This window comes from Hylaeus volcanicus, chromosome 4 (assembly GCF_026283585.1).
Source record: "Hylaeus volcanicus isolate JK05 chromosome 4, UHH_iyHylVolc1.0_haploid, whole genome shotgun sequence".
Taxonomy (NCBI): Eukaryota; Metazoa; Arthropoda; class Insecta; order Hymenoptera; family Colletidae; genus Hylaeus; species Hylaeus volcanicus.
The window spans coordinates 26,155,484-26,182,600 of record NC_071979.1 but is presented as its reverse complement, the minus strand read 5'-3'; the positions used below and the strand labels follow the sequence as shown (position 1 = coordinate 26,182,600).

Below are 27,117 nucleotides of genomic sequence, written 5' to 3'. Positions count from 1 at the left end.
ACGATCGCGTCGCAGGGGAAAAATTAATTTTTTTGGTATTCAGGATTCGCTGCTTAATCTGGTTTTTCAGGATAAAGAAAAAAAATGGAAGTAAAAGGACCCGATTTGTTCTAAAAGGGTAGGAGCGCCGAAGTGCTTACACTTTGAGTAATTAGTCTCGGTTTCCATGGACGTTCGGCCGTAGCCAGCTCGAGCTTGACGACGATCGCGCAGAAGGGGAAACCCCCTCGATACGGGAATCACCGCTTCGAATTGTACGACGAAATGATCGTTCGTGAAAAATTAATTCTTTGTTTATTTTTCTGGATCTAATATTTAATCTAGTTCTTCGCGATAGGAGAAACAACAAAACTTGAAAGTAAAGAGACACGATTTGCCCTGTAGGGGCAGAAGAGCTGAAAAACTATAAGTTTGTATTTCGTCAACTTCTTCGTAAAAAAGTTGTAATCTTTATTGAACTAGCGATCATTGAAATCATTGGTCCGTGAGTCTATTAATTATATTTAAAATTCTTTTGTAATTATATCAAGATATAGATCTATGCCGTAACAAACTTCTTCGAAAGACTATAATTTCGTACCTGGACGTATATTCGCGTTGACATACTTCTAACAGCGAATGATTGGTAATTTTCAAACCGGAAGCGAAGGAGACCTGGAGCGGCGGAAGGGCACAACTTCCAGCCAAGACCTTTCGCATGATGCCTAACTTGTCTACTATAGGCCACGTGCTCGATGCAATATCTATAGCTATCAGAAAATATACCTCGTTCTCGTTTCGAGTTCAACAGAACCGAATAAAATTTCATCGAAGTAATAGATAACGAATATACCAACGTATAGTATAACTTATACGATAGACTGATTAAATGGTTAGGAAATCATTTCAAAATATTTCTTTCTCCACTTTAAACTCTAGTTCGTTTTACTTCAACAAGTAAGTGATACAAAATATCTTATCTTTTCATCGATACTCGAAACTTGTATGTACCTAAGAGTGCCCAACTCCTAAGTTCAAGAGTTGCTTATTTATCTCTTGGACACTCTACCGAATACGTTATATCTTCATAATCATATCAAACTTCGCCTCGGTAATCTAGGAATAATGGTGGCGTGGAACATTAACAATAGAAGGCGTGGGAGTCTCTATTGGTCCTATTTGGACGTGTACGCGGGTCACTACACCCCATTATACAGCTCGTACAGAGGTTGCGTTTCTTTCCGATTAAGGCGTTGCTTGGAGACCATGGGGTTTGTCCGTCCCTGAAGTAAGGGTTGTCTAAAACATTCGAGACTGATGAGTCAGCTTATGAATCTTGCAACATCTTAGTCGTTAAACCGGCGACTTAGTGGGTCAGAATAAAACTGCAAAACTGCTGGCTACAAAGAATAGTCTCGTAATAATGCGTCAGTCTCAAACGTTCTTGTAACGATTGTCTAAGATACTCGAAACTGGTTACTCGGTTGAATCAAGTGAGTCACGTAACATCCTTCAATCTATGCATGTTGGTTAGAATAGAAGAAAAAATTGTTGCCTAACGAGTCGATCTCGAATCTACTAAGAATTCAACGCTCTCCTATAATATACTACACCTTGGGAGTAACATTTCCAGTTGTCAGAATTCGAATTCTCACAATCATTACTAGTTTCTCGTGTCTCACTTTACGAGTCACTCGGTATCCTACTCAGTCCATGACGCAGCATGACGATCGAAATAGGATAAAAAAACTGATCGTCCACCGAGTCGGTCTGGAATTTACTAAGAATTCAACGCTTTCCTGTAATAAACTACTCCTCGGAGCAAAATTTCCAACGCTCGGCACAGAAGTCGAATTCCCATAATCGTTGCTAGTTTCTCGTGGCATATTACACACCCCCTTTCCCTCGCCGGTTCTATCCCCACCCCGGGGGATTAGAGACTAGCTTCCATCCATCTATTCGACAGTCGGCCTGTCTCGCGATCCCTTCTGCCATCCTGCTCCTGCTAAGCTCGCGCCCGCAGCTACTACCCCCTCCGTCGGTGCTGTAGGCGAGCCCACTCGATTCGCCCCTCAAAAAATCATTACGCCCTTCCGCGGGCTGCGCATGAACGCGGTTTTAATTCGCTACTAGAAAAGTAAAATGTAAACGCCGCTGGATGAGAGGGACGAAGGGATGTGGGGTGTGCGTGTGTACGCGTGCGTTCGTGTGTGTATGTGTGCATGCGTGTGCGTGTGTGTGTTTGTGTGTGTGTGTGAGTATAGAGGGTTAGAGGGGATGGTTGAACAGGAGTCGGTGCGGGCTGAGGAAGGGCAAGGGAGCGCAAGGGAGCGCAAGGGTGCCGTGGAACGGGGCGAGCAAAGGCGGAGGGGCGACAGTAGGGTAAAAGGAGTAGGGTAAAGCGATGGAAAAAAGTGAGCAAGAGAGAAAGAAGCAGAGTTTCGCGGACGTGGCCGAGGACGAGAGGCGTGGAAGGACGAGGAACGCGACAGATCCTTTTTCCACCGACGCGACAGCCGGAGGAGCACCCCGGAGAGAGAAAGAGGACGTCGCTGAGGCAACGGAGGGATCCGTGGGCGAGAGGGAGGAGACACGCTCCCCTACTTCTCTAGGGGTTCCATTGTAATATTTATTGATTGGATTCCTAGGAGCCAAAGCTGAGGGCTGTGGCACCTATACGCCGGCTAGATCGCCTAGAAATATTTCCTGTAGCCCCGCCAGCCGTGCGATCCCGCTTTCCCGGTTCCTGCGTGACTTCTTCGGTCGAGCCATGGCCGGAGGTACGTTTCCCCATTGACCTTGGTCGAGTAATTCACGGCCCGCGAACGGGAGACCGACGCGCGAGGTGCGAAACAACGTTTCAGGTGAAAATGCACGCGGATAAACCCCGGCGATCGTTGATTCATTGGGAATACAAAAGAAAAAAAAAAGGTAAAAAAATAAAAAAATAAAAAAAAAGCATACACGGCGAGCGGGAGTTAATCCTTTTATGCGGGAATTAATTTAGCGGGAAATATTTCTAAATAAAACGTTTATCGCTTCGCGAGAGCGCAACTGTGCCTGAAAAACAGAAAAATCGAGCGTTCGCGCGATGAATCACACGGCTCGCAGTCCATTTTACCCGTTAGAGCAACGCGGAGCAAATCCAGTCAATTTTTCACTTTTATTCGTTTAAATGAAAAATCAAACTTGAATCGGTTTCCACGCTCAAGAATCGTCGACGATGAAACGTGCACGAACAAATGTTGGCTCGCGACGAGGATGTGTGATATTTATTTGAAAATTAATACGTCGACTCTTTGATTCCGTCCGTGAAAATGACGAAATGAACAATGGTGTAAATTTTTACGGATCGGTTACTACTTATTTGTTTTTAACGACGGTATGTCCTACGCTAATCGTCCATTTGCGATAGTGGGTCAGTTTTGACCCGAACTATCGTGAATCAGAATTTGAGTAAATATATTTTCATCGAAACTATAGTTTTCTCGAATGAATTTTCGAGTATTAGATCAACAATATGAAGAAACGTGTCTGATTATACAAGCTGGTATATCACGATTACTTAAAAATGCGATCAAATTAAATATAGATCTAATCGTGACTATTTTAGTATCGAATTAAAGTAAATGAATGATTATTCAAGGTGGTACATCGTGATTATTTAAAATTCCTTACATATCCAAAAAACCGATGAATGTGATAAAATTAGATATAGATTTAACCTTGAAAATTTTAGTCTTAAGTAGTATGACTTTGTAGAGGATCACACAGCAGATGGCGAAAACGCAAACAGCTTAACAAGACACGTTTCTTTGCGGTTGCACAGATGTCCAATAAATGTACTCGTATTATCGACTTACCAATCATACACTTTCTCGCGATTTCTCCTCGCACGATCGCAGCTGTTCTATATTCGTACTCTATGAATATATTCTGTTAATTTTAATCATTCATCGCTACACCAATTCGAGGAGAAAACTGGAAAATGTGATTTAAGGTGTTTGGATAGAAATCTGATAAAAGTTTATTTTTGGATGTGCAGATAACAAATTGTTTAACTGTCCATCAACCGAAGCATTCTAGGACAATTTTAACCCTCTTCATAATCCAAATTATGTTTGATGTCCGAAAGAAGTGATATCAGACTGTAAATAAACATCGATGATAGGACACAAATTTTATAACTTTAATAAACATAAATTTTAAATCGTACGTGCCCTGCTATAAGGAATTGTAAAACAATAAATTTCGTTCTAAACAGATTATTCAAAAGCCACACTATTTCTCTAAGCCTACAATTGATATTTATACATACTGATAATAAGATCAAATTAGACTTTGAAAACATAGATAATAGGCGTATAGGTCTAATTTGATATCGAACGGACAGCAACTAGTCTCGATAACCGTCTCATAGAATAAACGTTGAGAATAAATCGCAGTCCGATGTTTTCGTTCGTCATCAATTACTGGAATAAAGTTTCACTCGTCTCTGATAGACAGATACTACATACATAGTGGGCGAGGGGGTGGTAAGCGAAACAGTTTCTTATTCCCCGCTCAAATCGAAAGGTCAATTAAACGAACTGCGCGACGGTGTGCGGGACCGATAGCGATCAAACGATCTAGAAACGGAGTTCCCTCGAGCGCGTCATTGTCTGTCGACGATGTCCCTATTCTCATTCAACGATACGCCGTTCAAACAGAAACACCGCGACGCCCTTTTTCTTCTCCCGTCCCTCGAATATCGGTGGACGATACCTTCGTCGTATCGTTTCCTACGGAATACCACACGGCGGATCTATGAGTCAGTTGCCCTTGAACGTGCATATTCAGGATGCTTCGCGCCGCTTCCCGTACACCTCCTCGTGTTTGCAGAATCAAGGCTACGGCTGAAAAATTAATGGCTCGCCGGAGGAAACCGTGGAGATAACCGAGGGGCGGTGCGAGTTCGTGTGCAAGAGGGATCTCTGTTTGGTTTGGAGATAAAAAAAAAATTGATTTCTGGATTCCTGCATTTTTTCTCGGAATTTCAAAATGGCGGAACGAGCGACCTGTTTGCGCGAACATTTCGAGCATCGCGGTTAACGTTTCGAAGTCTCGGCGGATGTCCTAAGGAAATTCTGAGCTATTGTCTCGAGTTTTGTAGAAGATAACCGGATGTCGCTTGGAAGGAGCAGACGCCAGACGAACGAACGTTGGAAGACATTTGCTGGAGAAACCTCCCTCCCCGCAATCCCTCGCGTTGAATCGCGCATCAACAGTTCCTAACGCGAGAAATTTTCCAGAACGGATCGATAAAATTGCTGGCATTATTTATATCCGTCCTCCTTCGCGTTAAACCGTCTTGAAATATGAAAGGATAATGGTTTCAGCGTCATCGAGCGATTTCGGCGTGCCCTGTCGGCCATAATTGGGTCGAAAATCGTGTCAGTCGGATAACGCCGTGGCACGAAATAGCGGAATAGTTTAATTCCGATTGGTTTTCCGTTAATCCAGAACCGGTATACATCAGCCAGTGACGTGTACCGCTGTACCGAGTTCAAGGCTAGCTATCGCGGAACAGTGGACCAAGAAGCATTCCTACCCCGTAACCGCCCCTACCGTCCCACCTTTCCTTCCCTATCGGTTCACTCACACGCATTACCACCTCCCAACCCGTACCACGTCACGTGTCTACTCCTCCATCGACCATCCCTCTCTGCCCTCGCACTCATCTCTGTTTAAGTAACGAGACCTACCAAATCGTGATGCCGCCTTCGCGCGTGTGCTAACGCGTCGTCTAACAGAGACGAACGAAACTCTCCTCTGATCCAAGATGACTAACCGAGGATAAATTAATTTTAATTCGTTATCTATTCGACGAATATTTAAATTCGTTTTATTTAAATTATAAAATAAATTTATGTTTCGGGTCGAATTGGAGGAACTTCATCTGAATTTTGGTCAGGTACGCTGTAAGCTTTCTATTCGTCGAATAATTAATCGAAAGTACCGCCACTTTCTTTGCTATTTATTTAATTAGAAATCGCAATTTAATTATTTAGGACGTTTACCTTGTAACATACGAGATACCTAAAAGCGACTTCGTTTCTACATTTGGAACTGTCGTCATTATTTATGTAGATTAGTCAGCTGTATATGACGATTATACTCGTCGTCGCTCGATTTTCGGGACACGTATAGGTGCGCGCTCTTAAAAGGGGGCGGCAGGGCTGACCGCTTAAAAATTTGATAAAACATCGATAGTCCGTCCTTACAAGAAAGAAAGCATAAACGTTCGTCCATGGTAACGGTGCCAGGCACACGGAGACCCTGGAAGCCTGAAAAGCGCCCTTTTTTTTCGGCAAGTTTTGAACCCCGATGTATGCTCATTAAACCGGCGCACCTGCCGGTTAACGCGGTTGCCAACGACCGCCGCATGAATTCGTCCCAATAGACAGAAACTGCAGCGATAAAGAATATCATCCTCTTTAGGCAGAGCGTACACGCGTCCCAAATGCACTCTACACACGCGAGGCATACTTTGGGGAGGTGATGAGGAGGAGGAGGAGGAGGTGGAGGGGGGGGGGGGGAGCGACAGAGAGCAGGGGCAAGAATACGCGGGGTCTGTGAGTCTCTCTGTGGCTGCATCGTACGTGCCCTCTCCACCTTTTTCCATTCCCCTCAACCCCCGGCCCCCCTGTGACCCCTCTCGGTGGTTCCCTCCCTCCCTCTCGTTCCCTCCGCGGGGCCGTCACCTCCATCGTTCCTCATCCCTCGTCTCCGCGCCAGTGTTTCGGTTCGAACCGGTACCCTCTCCCTCCCACCTTCTGCATTCGCAAACATTTGGCGGTCGTTGACCCCCGAACGGGCTAATCCGCCGACAGCCAAACAACCAATTATTTCTTTTCGTCGGTATAGTTCTGGCCGGGCCGATACACCGTCGAAAACGTGGGAATGTGTTAGGAGGGGGAGGGGGCGGCGGCGAGGGGAGCCACAGGACGCCAGCATCGCGTCAGGTGAGAATTGCTCGGTCAATTTCCTGCATTCCCCGTCGTTCGAACGACGGACTTAGAAGAGTCTCCCTCCACTCTCGCTCGTCTCCTTTTTTTTTTTCTTTTTTCGTTTTTACTTCATGCTCGACCAGCGAGAACCAGGATGAATGGCGGAAATCACCGGGGCCAATGTTTGCCCGTCTGAAAATAACCACCGCCTGAACGGATTAGTCATCGAATCCGTAACTTCGACTGGTTTCAGACCTTTGGTATCGTGTCTTCGATGGAGGAGGTGGTACCGAGGTTCCAGGTGCGAACTGTACTCGATTTGTCCTGGAGGAGCTGCAACGGTGTCCTAGAGGCACATTTGTACCGCTCGGGTTGCACCGATCCTATTGGTTTACGGCGGAAAAGGTGCGATCGGTGTGTCTCGACAGGTAGAATTTATAAGCGGTGTTATCGCTGCGTGTTTGGCTACAGTTTTGTTGAAATAAATGACGTTCGAAATGAGATTTCGTAGATTTTTACTCGTTCCTCTGAAGTCAAACATTTAGGACACGGTACTTACAAGAATAACTGAGAAATGTAGCGTACTAAATGTATACTAAATGTATATAGTTTTGTTATATTATTGGAGTTGAAAGTTGTAGGAAATGCAAATAAAATATCGATTATTCGGTCTGAAATTGCCAGACGCCTCCGTTTGCAGGACGAAGCGGGTAGGGGCTCGCGCCGGTACGTTCCCACGCTTTCCTCGCCAGCTATATTTCCTAAACGGTTCGAGAGTCATCTGGACTCGACGAGATACGGGTCCTCTCCATACATTAGCCGAAACTGATAGTATCGTCCATAAAAAGTGTTCCAGTAGTTTTGTGGTTCAGCCATGATGGGGGTGATTTTTCATGTAAAAACCAATCGAAAATGTAAAACGGAATTAAGGGCGGTTCCTAACAGTCTAAGCCAAGTTATTATGACGTAGCTACTAAAATAATTGGTATCGAATGAATGTAATCGAACAATGTAACGTAAACTATACTTCGTATGTAATGCAAAGAAACATAAATTTTTTGAATTTGTTTGAAAGCAAAATTTAATTTTATTAAGGTAGCTAATTAACTGTAATTTAATTTAAGATTAGATACTACATGCATAATTGCTGATCATACTACGATTACTAGGTCACCCTGTATAGTAGTGTTGGTGAGAGAAAATTGAACAGTGACAGGGGAAACGGCCAGCGCTAGACGGACGCTCATCGTTCCTGTCTGCCTAGCAATAGACGCGCACTACTTGCCCCGCCGAGGCGCGCTGCCTAGTGCGCGTCTAGTCCAATACTGTTCTATTCTACTGCACTACGAGCATGCAACTATCGCCGCACTCGACTACTGCATCCGTTGCCTCGCGTCGCTTCTCACTACTAGTTTGACGCGTTCGAACGCCTACCGAATAGAATTTCTAACGCGTTCAATGTCAAAAGTGTGCAAAGAATTTTTAATAAACGACGATGGAAAAATTCCTACGTCTTTCGGTATAGCAAAATCTCCGTTTTCTCAAATAATAAAGAGTGGAGTTTCTCTCATCTCGGAAAAAATGCGTATCCTTTCTACATTTTCATTTATTACGAGCAGGCGTACATTTGTTACTACGATTTTTTTTCCTATTGGAATTTTCCTTTTTCTTCTAAAAATGAACATTCGTTCAAAATGAAAAAAAAAAAAACTGACCATTTACAACCAACGAACGTAAATACCATTTACTCGCAGCCAATCGATCAATCGAAAGGATATCAAATAAAACGTTTAATCCTTCCAGTTTTTTTTTTTTTCTATCGATATCGTATCAATCTTCACATCATAGAGCAGAACAATTGTAGTACGTTAACTCGGAGTTAAAATAATCCCCTCTCCTCCTCCCAATTATTTTAACGAATCCCGCAGTTCGACCGTTGCGCACAGGTTGCCGAATAGAATTAACGCTGGCTCGCGTTATATAGCCGCGACTTCTATTTCGGGGGGTGGGACAGATAGTCAATCGGTAAAAGTTCTTGGTTTTAACCGTTTTACTTTTCCCAGCTTGTCGCCGGATCTCTCGTCGACCCAGTTTCCCATCGGTGCCCGCGCGATTAATTGAGACACGATGATCCGCCGAATATATTTGCGTCAAATATATACGTATACCGCGACCTAAAAATACAGGAAATGGGTCACAGCAGCTGTATTTTTAATTGCGCCGCAGACATCCACGTAGACGGGTGTATCTGTCATCGCGAACTACGATCGTAACGAAGTGCAGCTAAACCACTTGATTCGATTATGACAGAGACGCTCTATGACGTAGAAAAACCAAACGTACCAAAACTTTGTTTACAAATTTCAGGACAGATAAAATTGTTGCGAAAAAAAAAACGTTGCGAAAATGTTGAAAACCACCGTTTCAATGCGCGAACTTGAGCTGTACTTGATCCCATCGCTAAAACCGCGCCGAGTATTTATGCGAGCGAGCGATCGTGCAGTTCTTTCGTTGCCTCTTTGTTTCGGTCGTGTGTTACACGCACATGCGCGCACCCACGAGCGTCCCAATGAAAAAATATCTGCTCGCTCGTTTGGCCCCCCTCTGTTCCACGCTCGTCTGCGTTTCGCCCAACGCGCGCCATTTACAGATCGGCAACGAGAAAAACTTAGGCGTCCCTTGGCCTCGTTTCGCGCCAAGCTTGAATCGACTGACGCCTCCGAGGAATAACGGTCCCTCGAGGAAGGTGCAAGAACGACTCGGGGAACCGCGATCCCCGCCGCGACTTCAATCTCGACTCGCTTCGAAGACCGCGCGCTTCCGGAATTCCAACGGGAACCGATCTCGCGTTTTTGCCGGATCCGTAAGCCGAAGGGTGCCACGGCTTGACCCTTCGATGCTCAGTTTGTATCTACAGGGCTTGTTGGAAGTTATCAGGCTGAACTTAAGGGAGGATAAATGCATAAAGATAAATTGATTTAAAGATAAATTGCAAACGAACCCACCCAATATTCCTAATATAATTTATACGCGACATTACTTTACTATCATTTGTGCTCTACAACAAAAATCTCCCAGTTCGAAGAATTGAAATCATTTTACTTAATCTAAAATGTCGTCGAGCGTTAAGAAGTTTGACGTTGGTCAAGTTTTCATGAAATTTGACGTGTGTCGGTGTGGGTTGTCCGTGCGATTCGTCATGATCAGCTGTGTCAGCCGAATTTTAAGGCGCGCGAAAACGCCGTGCCATTGTTTCTCTTTAATTCGGCGACGGTCAGTTGCAATACGCCATGGTTACTGTTACCTTAACGATATGCGCGCGCTACTAATTAATCGGGATTCCATGCGACATCCGGCCGCCTTTACGCGGAAAGAATTTCTACCAGTAGGTAGAACGTGGAACGACGATTCGCGGGACGCGTCAACCTTGACGAACGTCTCGCTGCTTTCGCCAAACATTACCGTGACGTTATCCGTGGCGTTGAAAAAAAGAATAGTTAGCCAGGTATAGGTACCAGTAAAATTACACGCGAGTTGGCGTTATTCAACTGGTACTGTAAAATTACGTTTTATCTAGATTTACGGTTTTTAGTCTGCAGGTTCGCGTCAGGGATCGCTAATGTATTAACAGTAAAATTGCCAGTAAAAATCAGTGATGTATATTGAAGTTCTTTTTGAAATTATTTAATTATCAGCGATGCTTTTGTTACAATTTTTAATGGCGATTACTAAAGCGAGACTGAGCCTAATTGCGTTCACAAATTGATTTATCCTGCTTTTTAAAATTATTCAATTACCTATTAACGATGCTTTTGCTACAATTTTTAATGGAAATTATTAAAGTGCGACTAGGTCCGAAAAATTACCCTTTATGCAGGCAGATGTTATTAAACCGGTACTGAAAAATTACGCTTTATCCATATTTACGTCTTTTAACCTGCTGATTGATGCCAGAGCTACTATAATACGTTACGAAAAATGACTGGTGTATATTAAAGTTCTTTTTAAAATTTTTATTGAAATTTTAATGGATATTAAACTAACACCGAGGCTAATTATATTGATGAATTCAATTACTTTTTGCCCTATAGTTTCAAGTGAATCAGATAATAATCACGAAGATGATGACGATAAATGAATTCAAATTTTAAAATAATTATTTTAATAATAAAACTAAATTTTACACGATTACACGTGGCATTTTGTACGCCACGTTATGTGTTAAAAAGAGATAACACCTTTTGAGATTCAGGTTTCTCCGTCCTTGAATTGCTCCGCGATACAACTCGGATATTTTCCACGTTTATATTTTGACGCGCACGCGAGCCTCAGATATGCATTCTGTTTAGTCTAAGCACCCCTATGTAAATGTTTTTCAATCCAGGCCCGAGCAATTCCAAACGTTCCCAGAACCGATATTGACCTGAAACCGAGCGTACGTCGAAATGCACTATCAATAAATTTGATTCTTGAATAATTTGATCGAAATGGAGCTTTTGTTTGGTTGTACGGAGAGCGCTCAATTTCCGAGAAAGGTTTATTTCAATTCCTCGACGTTTTGGGCCAAACGCAGATCCTCCTTATGCGCGTAAACTATAATAGACTTTGGAAAGTATAGGTAATTTATTTAGTTGGCTAAAATTCTCTTCCCCGAAGGTAAAGTTTACTATTATTTCCAGAAGTTCTCATCGGGAGTTAATTAAATACATAATTCATATTCAATCTATAGCAACGTTTGCAAAGTTATGGTTAGATTCATATAGAATAATGCAACGATCGAAGGGGATCAATTTTTATTCGATTATTCCAAAATGTTTAATTATTACAATTTTTCCCTGTAATTTTATAAATATAGTTTAATTGCACTGTCGCTGATTCGCTTCAGGAGTAAATTAAATACAACTTATCGAAGCGAAGGTTAGATTCATGTAGAGTGATATAACAACACAAGAAGTTCAATTTTTTTTTTTGTTCACCTGCGAAAATGTTCCTCTGCATCGCTCCAATTTTTATTCAACGAGAACGAGATAAACGATTGAATATAATTTATTCGTTGGTCGATAGTTCTATCTGGATAAGAGTTTTGCCCATCTCTGGTTCTTGACGGTTGCCAGATCAACGCGTACATTCAAATGCATGCATATTCGCCGAACGTCTCGCCAGTGCTTCTCATAATGGACAGTGTTTCTCTGAAACGCGCGCGCTAGGAGACTGAACGGAGCCCTGCGATGAATTCCAATTAGCGGCCATGTCAAATGCATATTTGAATTATTTATTCTAAACGGGACGAGTTTCGTGACAAATCGAACGGAACTACCCATTGTCTCGATCGTCGACAAATAATTTTATTTTATATACAATCGAACAGAATTGGTCTGTTTCGTGTAAAATTTATCACGAATTCAGCAAACAAGATGTTACAAATATAGAGAAATATAGAGAAATGTGGACAAATATAAAGAAGAAAAAGAAAAGAAAGAAATGAGAGATAAATATATCGTTTCTTCAAGATCGGTGTTTGGACGGTGTGTTTAACGCTCCTGGCTCTCTTCAGGAATGCCAATAATTTTCAATATTAATATAGTTTCTCAATAATGACGTGTTTATATTACAATTGAGTTTAATTCAACTGGAACATGTACATACAGTTGTTGATACGATGCACTTTCTTTTTCATTGGAATTCCTTTACAGGAAAGAAGCCAGTAAGTTGCGCCATCATTAAGAAACAAATCCTATAAAGGAATTTCAATGAAAAAGAAAGTTTATTATATTAACGACGGTATGTACATTTTACTTAGCTTATTTTTAGACTCGAGACACCTTATGCATCACAGTGAGAGAATTATATTAATATTGACTTCTTCATTGGCATTGCTGAAGAAGGTCAGCAGTTTTGTTCGACATACGAGAGTAAAAAAATGCTTTAATACGATTTACGTCGAATAACCAATGATTAATTGTTAATTCCTGACCTTTCTTAAATAAGAAATCGCATTCTTAATTAAGAAATATTTGGCTAACTGCGGCGATCCCGACAGCGATAAGATACGCACGTAGTCCGGTCATTTAGGTTTGATAACGAAAATATACTTATCGAGCTCATTTTTTACATGTAATTTTACTTTATCGTTGCAAGTAATTGAATGTTCCAAAAAGGCAAACTTTCGCTTTAATGTACACAATTTGTAAAAAATAATAAATACAACAAAATTAATTGAAAAGGTATACGACTGTTCCAATTTAGGAAACGTCAATCATAAAATTTATGGACCGTTCATAATGCATAATAAATTAAAAGAATAATATTAAATGTGTAATAAATTTCTAATACGTTCGAATATTTCAATGTATAAATAAAAGACAAAGACAAGTTAAATATGTACAAAATTGTATTCGTTCAAGAAATATAACTTATGGAATTTCTGAAAGATTCATAATTTCACATAAACGTATCTTCAAACACACACGTATACGTTTGGAGAGACATCGTGAATTAATTAAAACGTTCTATCGTTTCTGCCAGGTACGTAAAAGGTTGCGCATCACTGGCGTAGCCTATCGATCGCGGTTCCGCAGATCGAACGATCGCGAATTTCCAATGGCGGGTCGACGAAACACGAGGCCACACGCAAAAATCGTGAAACATGCGCGTCATTTCGTATTCGGCAATAATCGGAACGATCCACGGCAACGATCGTAAATCACGAGGCAAAGGCCGGGGCGTTAAATCCTCGCCGAGGTTACTCTAGCATCCGCCTCGCCTAAATAACATATTCAAGCCGGGCTCTAATTTCACAGATAACGCGGCCGTCGCGTAATCTAGTTACTAGGCGTCTAATCTAATCGGTCGATTCGGATTATGTGCAAGCATACCTGTGCGCAGACGGTGTTGCGCGAATACTATCAAAAAAAAAAAAAAAAAAAAGAAAGAAAAGAGAAAAATTCGACCGTAGAATAGTCTCGGCCGAAAACCGAGGCGAGCGAGCATGACTCGTCCGAACGCTTCGCGACAACCGGCTGCCGCTCATTAAATTTAATTAGGCCCCCCTTTATTTTTAAAAACGCCGCTTAACTGAGTCGATCCTGTCGCTGATGCCCGTTCTTTTCGCCCACCGACCGTTCCCTCGCGATTTCTGCGATCGTTGAATTCATTTTAGGGACACGCCTGACCCCCTCTCATTTACAGGGTACTTTTCTTCGCTTGACTCGGCTTTCACACGGTCGTCAAAATAATGGATTTTTGACAACGATACCTGTAGAAAAGCAAGCTTTATGCTGCTCACGAATTTCACCGTTTATTCGTTAGCGCTGACATTTAAATAAACGAGGAGAATTCCTTATTTTTGTACATTCAAGAGTGTGTTAACTAATAAGACAATTTCAGACTTTTTTATATAAATATGTAAATTCTTAGCAAGAAACGAACAAGCGATCTTCAAGTTTGGCCTAAAATTTTCATCGCGAGTCAGACTCGTGAAAAAAAGCGCAAGGGGTTAATTTTGGCCACGGTATCGAGAAAATTCGCCATCTTGGGCCGACAGCGACCGCTCCGACTTCCGCAACACGAGGTTCCTGCGGAACTCGCGGAAGAGGAAACGGAACGGCGGAGAAGAACATGGGATAAATAACGGGTGCGGGAACCAGCCCCCTCCGCCATTCAAGGAGAATAAACCGTTATCGGAAGATATGCATACCCCCTTGCCAGGTGCAAATGCCGAGCGGGAACGCCGTGAAACGCGTTAATGGCGGCGATCGGTTGGAAATTCGACGACATTGTGATTTCATCCCGAACGAATCGGTCCTCGACGCCGGTCCCGTGCCGGGATTGTCGTCGCTGCAAAAACTGTTTGCGATCGCAGCCACGTTTGTCCCGTCCGAGAGAATTTAAAGAACCGCGAACACAAAGCGTACATCCGCGTCAAAGGCGTTCGACAAAGACGGGAAAAAGGATCATGTCGAGACATCAGACGCTGCGTGCCACGGAAAGCATCGAAATTCTTCGACGCAGGCTAATCTATCGAACAAAAGATTTGAAAATGTTCTCTCCTTTGGTAAAACCTCGATTTGGGAGACTTTGAAGTCGCTTCGCTTTTACGATAGCATGGCTTTAGTTGAACTTCTTTAGCTCGTGTGATGCGGGTGTTGATAACTAGAACTACCGAGCAGGTTAATTTAACACATGCACACATGCTTTAGGCTTTTCATCGAAGTTACCAAAAATTATTTCTCTTGGTGAATCGACTCATAAACGAGGGTGTTTCGTTTGAATGCCAATAGAGAATCTCATGAATTGTACTGGATATTTGCAAATGCAGAAGATACGTAAATTTCAATTTTTTTCTTTTATATTAATTATTCATAGCCTCATTTTACAAGATCATTAGCGAACCTTCTATATTTTATATACGTTAACAAATCTCTCTGTAGCTTGTAGTTTATTCGTTCGAGTGAATTTACCCCTTCTTTTTCGATCGTCGACAATGTTTCCACGGCAAGCGTTTGGAATGCAATCGCGATTCGTCGAATAAATTTCGACCGGTTTGGTCCTGAGCGTGGCATTATCCTGACGCGAAACGAAAACGAGGCCAATTGCAAATCGTCATCGAGGAGGGGGCCCGATGGAAATATCGCTGAGCATTTTGCAACGACGACCGATTGCTTTCTCTATCTGTTATTGTTTTGCAAAAACATTCGCATGTATGTAGAACGGCTCGAATAAATATTTTATAAATATAAACCCAGGTTTTCAAAGATGACTGCCTGTAAAGGAGCGTCGTATTTATTGTTAGATATGCGAATAAATTATAAAATGCTCGAATAATAATTCTATAATAACAAGTAACAAAGCTATTTCTAATGTGGATGCAACTAATATTACATTACCAGTTCATTCGGTCTTGAAAAATATAATTTTGCTTATACTAAAAGATCTTGCAGTGCCAAGGGTTAACGGTGCCACTTCTTCGCAAGCAGTTGTTACAAAAATAAAAAAATGAACCGAGCGTGCGAATACTTTCCTCTCGTGCTGTGTACGCACACATACAGATAATCGAGGAGAAACAGGTAGATAAATTAAAGTCAACGAAAGTGTGTCGTTAGATCGGCGAAAATAAAGCTCGTCGAAGCGGGTAACGGCGTTTCGAAACCCGGTCGAAGTGGTTCACGGTAAACGAAGCGTTTTGCCGACTCATCGAACAAGCCGCCTCGTTTCGACTGCGCGTTGCTTAAAAATGGCATCCCTCGCTTGTGCACCGGGTTAGAGCTCGGTTCGAAGCTTCCCCGATTCGAAAAATTGACGCTCGGTTGACTTTCAATACTCGAACGAAACCTCTCGTACAGTTCTCGGCGTGACGATTGTAAAAGGTGTAATAAACCAGGCCAAACGATAGTTTATCCAAGATTGGAATATCAACTTGTAAAAAAAAAAATTGACGTTAGAGGAACTCTTACCGAAGTGAAATCTTAACGAGGAACAAAGTAATGGAGAATAAATCGGCAGTTTTTCTTTAAATTTCTGAACGCTGAATTTGAAAACAAAATTTCCTGAAACTTCTAATAAATTTAAACATCTAAACAACTGCTCCTTTAAAATCTAACACTAATGAAGTTTTAACGATGTCAAACCTCCAAATAGCCGTCATTTGAACGTTAAGAGAGCGGGATTCGATAAAAAATGAACTACTGGTAATTTTCTACATAAAATTTTGAAAATATTCTTATATGGCAATCGACTCTGAATTAACGAATCGCTGATTGTTCGACTCGGTTCAAGTAGCGCAAAAATCCGTCGATGCTCGTTTGTCGGACTCGTTGAAAAGGCGGTTTGCTGGTGGGTCGACGCGAGTAACGTCGGGTCCTTCTCTCGATTTTTGCGTCGCACGAGTTTTTGCACACACTCTTGTTATACAGCTGTATGCGTGGCCCCGCTGCTGACGCTCGCTCATTCGCTAGCGCGACTATGTATGCACGCAGCCAGGCAAGGAGCACCTGGGCATCTATGCGTCATTGTGGACGATAAAAAAAGCCGTAAGGCTGCCATAACGCAAGGAGAACGTCGACAAAACAGCAGCGGCTCGACTAGTAAAGCTGGTTTGTCTTTTTCCCTTCTTTTCTACGAGCGATGGTCCGCAGTGCTCCTCAATGGCGATCATCGACGCGTTCGGATACACTTTCCTTTTCCAGAACAAACATCCTCCCGGTGAGTATTCTCGGTCTAACGCGCGTAAACAGCTCTCAAAAGTCGTACCTGTTTTTTAAAAATATTTTCAAACCGACCGGCATGTCTCGAGAGCGTCTGCGCGAAACCGGGATATCTTTATTCTTGCGTTTACGTCATTCTCCCTGGCATCGAGTGCCATTGTTTGCGAACCGGAGGCTCTATTGTCTCCCTACTACTGGCCGGTGGTGTACCATCCTCGTTTTGGCCGTTTCGTGCGTTTATGATCACTTTTCTTTCGGCGAACGGTCAACGACCAGCGTTTAGAAACGGAGCATAGACGTATCCTAATTTGCGACGATTTGTTTTGGAGCGATCTGTCTTCGAAGTGGATTTCAACTGTACCCTGTACTTTATTATCACCCTTACTTTATTGGTCCCCTATTGCTTCTACTTATCATCCTTATTTTATTGATACTAAACGCGTATATATGACATGCTCCGATTAATTGGACAATGAAGAGGTCAAATCCCAAATAAGGACATCCCACTTCTTTATACTGTCCATTGGAATGCTGAGAGCAAGGACAAGAGAAAGAAATACTACATACTTGAAATTAAATATAAGAAAATATTCTTCATTTTAGTCAGAGATACTATTGGATCGTTCGTCGTCAGACATTTCTTCTCGGTTATAGGAGCAAATTCAATTTCGATAGTTAACGAGTAACTTAAATAAATCCGACGTTTCGACCTTACTCGAGGTCGAAGACTCGATTCAAAACCAAGACGTAGAGAATGAATGATGAACATTATATTCGGTAAATTAATTTTGCTCTATCCAAAATTACTCCGGTTTATTTAATTAATGCATCGCAGTGGTATTATTGTCGAGTGTTGCACTCGATCTCGTATGACTTTCCGACATCGACTTGATATCCGCTTTGCGACAATTATGGCTCTACGACAACGGCCGCAGGAACCTAACCTGACGCAACCGTGGGGTCTGTGCGAAATAAATGAAAGAAAAAAAAAAGGCGCGTATCCTTCTAGCGAGGACAGAATCAACGGCTTCGTAGGCGAGCGTCGAAGCCTCAAGGCTCCTGGATCTCGGTTCCAAACTCACGTTCAAGGATCGGCTTTGTACAGAGGAATTTTTATTGGCCGCGACACACGGCGTGGCCGAGGCGCGCAGCGTCTGACGCGCGCATAATATACGCGTGCAAGCGGCCACGGTGATTTTTATTTTTTTATTTGTTGAAAAGTCACGCGTGCAGCGTCATCACGCGACAGAGGAGGAGACGGGAAAGAGAGACGCTTTTTATTTTTTACTACTGCTACCAAAGTCTCCTTTCACCCCCTCTCTGTGACCCTTCTAAACCATTCCACGATTTTCTTCCAAGCCTCTAGCCCTTCGTTTGTCCATCACCATTCCAATTTCTATTTCGAACCAAAGATAGGCACAATCTGATTGGAATAGTACACGATGATTAAACTCGATGTTTAATGATTAACACGAGACATTTATTTTATTCAACGCCAGCAGTTTTATTTCTTATTTAATTATTCAGTTATAATTCTAATTCCGATTTATATTTAACGAGTAACGGATGCGCGATTGAATTTCATTGAGTTTTATGAGCAACAACACGACAGCGTCATCACACACCGTAGGGAGAGGGGAAAGAAAGGCGCTTTTTATTTTTTACCGCTGCTACCAAAGCCCTCCCCTTGCCCCCTGTAACACATTCCGCCGTCTCCCTCTGGACCTCGACACCCTCAATTTTCCATCTTCTTTCACCGACGTTCCCGTGCGTTCTGTATCGCGAGATCTATTTATACCTAGTCGCTCGGTGTTTTCAACTTGCAGCAGCATCGTGTAACAAACGCGCGTCCATCGTAAAAATAGGGGATCTGCACGGATACGTTGCACGTCCAGGAGCCAAAGGGGTGGAGAGACGACGACGACTAGTGCAAGCTGAAAGGAACGACAGAGGGAATTCGCGAGGCGTCCAGAGAGTCGCGCTTGGGGTCAAAACCAGCCCAGATCAAACTGCGTCCTGTAGGCTCTGTGCTGGGCCCCCTTTAGAGAAATAAATTTTAAGAATTATGTAACATCCCATTTGTCCTAAATCATCTGATATGATTTGGAGTAAATAGTCTTGGAAGACCGAGAAAAGTACACTATTTACTTTCTTTGATAAATTTTTGAATAATTTGTTAATGGTCAATAAGAAACTACGGTACCCTCGACATGACGATACGAATAATTTTAAGTTATACTTGAAACTCTGTCTGGAACACGCGAAGGCTTTAAATATGAATGTTTAGTTCTTCGAATCTACATTCTCGGTCTGTCTGCCCCCGTTTTGTTGAACAAGAAACCAAGACAGTACAGTCCAACTATATTTATTTTGTTAGACTGGCGCAAAAATAATTTCGTGTTTGCATATTAATTTTGAAACGTTAAAATTCAGAGCAGAATAAAACGTAAATAATAAAAATACATACAATATTTACACCGTATAATATCTACCCTTTTAAACGACATGATTTATACGTATAGAAATATATTACGATATCGAATAGTAAACTTGAACAATATAATAAAATTACTTTTGCACCAGCCTAAGACTTTATTTAACGTCTTTACTACTCAATTTTATTAAATTATATTTATACGTGAAATAAACATCTCTTATGCTGAAACGCGTGCAACCAAATAGAGTTCGGCTAAGGATCACTTTAAACCTAACCCACCTCAATTAATCGATTCATCATGTTTTGGTCATTCGTATTGGACCTAGTTGACCATAATAATATCGACGGACCACTAGAGGTCTCCTTCAGCGGAACGGAAGTAAACAGGCGCATTTGAGAAAGAGAAAGACATTGGAGAACGTGGTAACACGTTTGGAGTCGGACTTTGCGCGACGCACAGCTAGATCGACAACGGTGACCTTGAAGAGTAACAGGCGATTTCCTGGTACGGAAATTTACGGACGCTATTTTCGTCCGTTTTTCTTAATTCGTCTGTGCAAAAACAAGCGCACGATCTCGTGCCGCGCGATGAAACCGAATCATCACTCGCGACGAGATTTTGGAGGGGAGGATTATTCTAATTTGTCGCCTTAAAAGAAATCATGTTCCCCGCTCCTGTATTTTTTCGAACTCTGTACTCTTAACATATGCTTCCAAAACTGCAGATAAATCGCAAAGTAACAGAGGTGGGGACATTTTATGGTTGCTGAGACCAGATCACTGCTGAAAGATTGCTACAGTATTTACTTTTTAAATTATACTCTTTTTTTGACGAAATGTTTGGAGAACTATCGTTGGCGAGTGATTGATGTGGGGTTGTTATAAGAGCCATGGAAGTTTGATCGCAATTATTGCGCTATATTGTATCCAAAAAAAGGACTAATTAGGAGCCTCACCTCATTAAAAACATTCCGACCCCATCAATTTCCCAGATTCCTACGTATCATTTCACAGCCCCATCGTGGAGAACGTAAATCCCCAAGGGACTCCGAATGAAAGAATAAAAAAATGATTTTTTTAAATCCTTGAAGCGAGAACAGCCCCCGTTAATTGAATCTCGCTAGCGGGACAGCGTGGGCTTTCGCGCACTCTCTCTCTCCCTCTCTCTCTCTCTCTCTCTCTCTCTCTCTCCTCCTCTTCTCTCTATCTTCCTCTCTTCGGGCAGAGAGCTTCGTTTTACAAGACTCGGAATTTTTGGTGAATGAACCGTGGCGGAGAGAGTAAAAAAAAAGCGAGGAGAGCAGGGAAAAACGGAGCGACGGGGTTGGAAAGAGACGTGGCAACGGGAGAAAAAGCGAGAGAGCCACGGGACCGCGTGGTACGCAGGAGCGACTAGGAAAAACCGGGCAAAAAACACGGAGAAAACGAGAGTGAACGAGGAGAGAGAGCAGGGTCGAGCTTAACCGTACGTGAACGTACACACGGCACTCGTAACACGCGGCCTGGAGCGCCGTGGCGCGCGACCAAAGGATCGAGCGTTCGCTCGCTCGCTCGCTCGCTCGCGCAGACGGATTACATCATTTCCCAGCCAGCCTCTAACGTCTGGCATTGCGTTCGTCTAGCGGTCGTCTAGCCGTCGAGGCAATCCCGACTAACACACTAACTAGAGCCGCCACGAGCGTCATACCTTTCCCGTGGCGCGTACCTACTCTAGCGCGACGCGTACAACCTACCGCGCGGACAGGACACGCGAGGAACGCTGGCCCTGAACCAGAGATGGGCAACCTTTTATCCCGGTAATAGGCCGTGACTAAAATCAATCTCGTGCATATTATTCGGGATGCTTGGTATATCCAACGTTGCGAATTTTGCTTTCCTTCATTGCGGAATCGTTGTGTTTATAACTATGATTTCGCATAAATATTTGAATTACGTTGATTGTTACTTTTATCCAGAGAAGAATTTCTCCCATTTCTGTTTTGAACCAGAATTAGTAAAAATTTTACTCGAATGGTAGTCAAATTTTGTTAATTCCTTTACTCGAATAAAATAAATACTCATTTCTCGCGAATACCAGATCAAAAAATACTGTGCTCGCAATACCTTCGTTTCGACGCGACTTGTTAAAGATGGGTAGATTCTTACTCGAATAATAAACTGTTTACCAGACTCTGTATGAAGGAAATATAATAATAACCCTGTTATTCGGAGAAGCTGTTATTCGTTCAACGCCGAACATGATTAATTTGTTTTGACGCCTGCCCTAAGTCACTGCGTACTCGCCACATTCCCGAACTTCCTTTTAGAATGGGGATTCTAAACTTCGAATAAGTATATTCATGTATGTTTTGTACATATTTTTAGTATACTTCAGTCCTATTTTTATGTCTCTTCTCTTTTTTAATTAAAGTTTGCTAGTTAAATATTGTTAATTTTTAACATCTGAACTATAATTATATTTCTTACTATTTACTGGTTGATATACTATTAATTCTGGTTTGGTTCAGACTATCGTTATTTTTATTTGGGTCTAAGATTTTACAAGCACCAGCCAGAATCCTGTTAATTTTAACCTTTTTTTTAGACCGATCCTGCTAGTAAATTATATAATCATGCCCATAATTGCTCTAACTCTGTTAACTTCTTTCGTGGCCTCGTTAATTCTTTCAGACTATCTATTCGCAGAGCTATCGCTTCCTAACATTGTTTAATACATATACATCATACTACATTTTATTTGTATTATTCCTTATTTTGTTTACTACAATTCTTAAATTCTAAATTTATTTTAAAGCATGTTTACTCATCTTATGTCGAACTTCGATAATTGACGAATTGACTACGACAAACACGATTATACCTAATTTTTTGCTTACTGTATCGATGCAAATTACACCTATATGTATTTCCCTAATTTAAGTATCGTTTTTTCTCAAGGAAGCGTTTTATACGTAGAAATGTTCTCTCAGATATCCGATCGCGCTTTTTATTCAATTCACCAAGGACTCTTCGCCAGGAGGCAAGTTATTTTTAAAATTGTATGTTACGCTACATGGGAGACCAAAAAATTTCGTTACGTAATGCAAATGCTTGTATAGAAGTTACTTGGCCGACCGACCGGTTTTCATCTCAGCGACAATTTTTATCTCAAAATGTCCTTAACATACTATGAAAAACTTAACTGCTACAAGTTGCTACCAAATTCTTCATAACTTTTTTAACTTTATTGCACTTAAGTATTATTAATTACTACATTTTTTGTATAAATACAAGTATTGGATGTATTTTTAGTTTAAATAATGCAACTGGTTATTTTAATGTTTAAAATGTAGTTGGTATATTTGAGTTTGAATATTGTAAAAATAATTACAAAAGTGAACATCGAATTTCTTCTCTATTTTCTCGAGTCATTTAAAGAAGTTATGACGAAGATACGATCTATACAACCTGAGGTTTGTAAATTAATGATAATAATGTTCTCGTTCGTTCACGGATAAAAATAAAACTATAATGTTGTACAAGAACGACAACTTGGCTATTTAAGTATCTATTTTAATACGAAAACTTTCGTCTTTTCCAAGTATCTTTTTTATTTCGAATATCTTACTGGTTTTCAGCATCTCGTGATCCTATCGAACCGATTCGAACTTTGACATCGAATTTGATCAAGATTTCAAATTTTTGCCCATCTCTGCGCGCGCGTGTGCAGACACGTCCCCGTCACGGAATAAATGCACACGTAGTTCGCGGGCGAACGGACAAGCGATAGCACGATATCGCGGTGTGCGTGCACGCATGCATAGGTCTGGGTTAGGCTAATGCGACGACACACAGTCCGTTCCTTTCGCTCCCGTGAACGCACACGATCGGCCGTTTCCTCTTTAGCACGCATACACACGCTCCCACTCTTCGAACTACTAGCGTTCTACCGTTCTCTCCGTCTGCCTAGCGTGCTCTATCGTTCTCTCGATCTGACGCACGCTCGCGACGTACACGCTCGCGACGTACACTCTCTATCGGACGTCTGACGCTTTTGGACCCGACAGGCGGCCGAAGGCCACCACTGTCAGCTGTGAACGTACCTTGATCGTCGAGCGCGAAGTAAAGTGTGGGGCTCCTTTGCCCGGTGTCCTTGTCGTCGGTGCTAAACCCACCGTTTGACTGTCGGATGCGACGATTCGCGAGCGGATCGCCTTCTTTCCTTGTCCTCGGCCGGGACACTGTCGATTCGTCGATCTGACCTCTGGACTCGAAGCTTCTGGGATCTGCTCGGGTTTCCCTAAGCCACGCAATCGTTTCTCGCGGTCTCGTGCGTTCCGGTCGGTCCCGAGGACACTCGTGGGTCCATCCTCGTGCGAAACCGTGCACGATCGAAACGTACCACGATAACGAGCCTCGAAAAAGGTCGAACTTGGCCGGCGACACGCCGTTGGATTCACTCGGATTCGCGTGAATCGAAACGGCACACGGATGTCGATCGCCACGGATCACGATCTTCCGCGATGGAACAGTCCCTTGGTTTCCCGTCCTAGCGAACCACGACGTTTATCGCGAATATACGATCACACTTTTTCTTTTTTTACTTTTCTTCCCCCTTTCACTGTACTGTTACGTCCTGTTCTCACGTTCCTACCTCGTGGAGGATGTCGCACGTATGCTTGGTACCGGGGGGGTTGTCACTCGCACCTCGAAGGACGAAGAGGACGATGGAACAATCGTCGTGGTCCCGTATACCGTACACACCGCGTACACGGAGAAGGATGACGATCCCTTTCGCCGGAGGATCTTTTTTTTCCTCTGTCTTCGTAAACGACGTAGCTGTGTAACTGGTTCACCGTGGGTAGGTGCCCCTAACGATTCCCATACGTTTCGATGACGCGCTTCACTGTACGTTGTTGTCGTCGTCGTCGTTGTCGTTGTTCTTCTTCTTCTTCTTCCTTCTTCCGTCTTCTCCGTGGTCCACGAACGGAAATCGAAGAAACGAAGAAATGAAATAAAATTGAAACGTAAACGCACGGCGATACGCACTCCCGATGGGTCTCTTCGGAAGGCACGATAACGTTTGCGGCGTGATGATCGACGACGATCGTGGATTGGCGAAATAATAAAAAAAAAAAAGAAAACGATCTAGAACGTAGTAGGTGTATCGACGAACGTAGGATCTCGCGTTGATGAGTAAGAAGGATCCCGCGTGAAAGTATCCGGTATTATCTTGCGGGACGACACCATCGAGCGAAGGACCAGCTCCCTGCCGCTTCTTTGGGACACACCGGGGGACTACCTAGTCGTAGAGTGATTGGGAACGCGACTGGCCAAAGCACTTGATTCGCGCGCGGTTCGGTTTGCCCGTTGCTGCGCCTCTCCCGTGCAGTTTTTTCGGCGGTCCCGTGGTATGCGTGCATGCGCGTGCATGTATGCGTGCGCCCGCCCGCGCGCTCCTCTGTGTCCGTGCCGTGCGTGTCCCTCGGACTCTTTTTCTCTGTCTCTCCTTCCCTCCACACGGTCTTCCTGTCCCTCTCTCGCTCTCCTCTCGGGTTTTATACACGAGCGTGTTTCTCTCCCTGCACGCGCTCAAACACCGACCCGGCTCCCGCTCGCACACCGACCCGGGTCCCGCTCGCTGGTGTGTTGTCCGTCGTCGCGTCGTCCACACGGATGAATTTCCTCTCGGTGTGGGTGTGCACGAGGGCCCCCGCTACACGTTCACTCGCGTGTCCGTGTGCCGTCTTTACGCGTCTTCTTTTCCGTCCACGCGTGTATATACCACGTATCGTGTGTGCGTGGTCGTCTTCGTCTTTTGGTGTCGTCGTCGGCGTCGTCGTCGTCCGTAGTCGTCCTCCCGATCCGCTCCTCGGTGCTGCGTGCGTGCGCGGCCTGGGTAGGCGAGGGTATAGTTACCGAAATGTTAACCTCGTGGAACCACTTTTTATTGAGTGTCGCAAAATTCATAGGAACCTCGCGGAAGGAGGAGAGGGGCAACGGCCCCCGCTCTCTCGCTCTATCTCCCTCTGTCTCACGGCTTCTACTCCACGTTGGCGGGGTTAACGCGTGAGAGGGGCGGCAACCCCCACCTAGGCTCGCGCTCCTGCCCCACGACACCCCTCCGTACGCTCGACTACCCTCCTCCTCCACGTCACCTCCTCCTCCTCCTCCGCCACCTCCTTCTCCTCCTCCTGCTACGAGCAGCCTGGTCCTCGCCAATTCTTTGGCCCCACCACTTCCTCCGCTAGTGGTCTCCCAACCCTCAGCTTTTGTCCCTCTCTCTCCCTCCCGCCCTCCCACCTCCCCTCTAGCCTATCATCGCGACCGCGCTTCTCTTCGTTCGTTTCCCCTCGCTCGTCTCGAGTCGCCATCCATCCGTCGGCCCTCCCGCTCTCCCAGCCGCGTCATTGCGTTTCTCTCTTCGTCACCCCACACCCCGAACCTCGACCCCTGGCCCACGTTTCTACGTCTCCTTCTCGCCAACCCGCCTTTTCGGCATGCTCTTCCCTCTGTACTCTGCACGCCGCTATGCCTGCACCCTTCCTAACCCTCTCTCTGTTCCTTCCTCATCCTCCCTTACCCCCCTCTACCGTACTCTTCGTTGCACACCCTTCGCTTTATCATTCGTTTCTTTCCCGCCAACGATTCCCTCTCTCTATTTTTCAGGCTACCGCTCTCTCGCTCGCGCCCTTCCTTCTTTCCTCGGCATCGCCCCGCGACCGCGCCGCGGACCATACACCATGGCATTTAGCCGTGCATAGCCGAACTTGTGTACAGTTAGCTTGCGCATCGAATAGTCGTGCCGATTTTTCCGTCGGTTGCCGCGAATCCTGGATCTCGCGGCTCAGCCGATGATCGACGCTCTTTTCACCGATTTTTCTCGCTCACCGGCGCCGCCTTCCTCGTCGGGGGAAAACTCAACCCTTTGCGCTCCGCGAGCTTTCCCACGTTTCGTTCCAGTTAGAGGTGTCGTTCCCGAATCGCGAAGGGGAATACGAAAAAAGACACCTAAAAGAATTTTTACAAATTTTTTAGTTTATTTTTTTTCTTCTTTTTTTTTCTTTTTTCTTTTTATTTATTTTACCACTTTTATCGTAATAGTTACGAAGCGAGTATAATAGGGAATAAAAAATTTTATGAAATTTGTTTTTCTCTTTTTTGAAACAGAAACATTATGTAAGTTGTACTATATGAATAAGTAAACAAGAAGTAGGGTACGTTAGACAGACGCGTACGATATGAACAGCTGATAAGGAAAAAATTAAAAGTTGCTTAGTAATTTCGTTGCATCTGTGTCAATATGCTGGAAGGTGTTTGCCTTTACATGGCTCCATAAACGCGATTCAAGATTAGACCTATTAAGCGCGATCGGAGATTCGTGTCATTCGCCGGCTCGATCGTTCGCGATCGATAATTCACGATCCAATTGCGGTTTCGGCGGCGAAGGGGGGACGCGACGAAATATTTTATACGCTGACGGAATGGAATTCGCGGTCCCCATCGAAATTAGCGAGTTTCAAGGCTCTAT

At 43.6% G+C, this 27,117-nt stretch overlaps 1 protein-coding gene across 1 annotated transcript in view; it reads right to left on the bottom strand.

Annotated features, from left to right (window-relative positions):
- LOC128875673 (broad-complex core protein) overlaps nucleotides 1–25,881 on the bottom strand; it is a 96,974-nt gene extending 71,093 nt beyond the window's left edge. The window contains exon 1 of the mRNA XM_054121469.1: nucleotides 23,690–25,881. The gene's annotated coding sequence lies outside the window, so the exon portion shown is untranslated. The remainder of the gene's footprint in view (nucleotides 1–23,689) is intronic.
- Nucleotides 25,882–27,117: the final 1,236 nt, after the last annotated feature.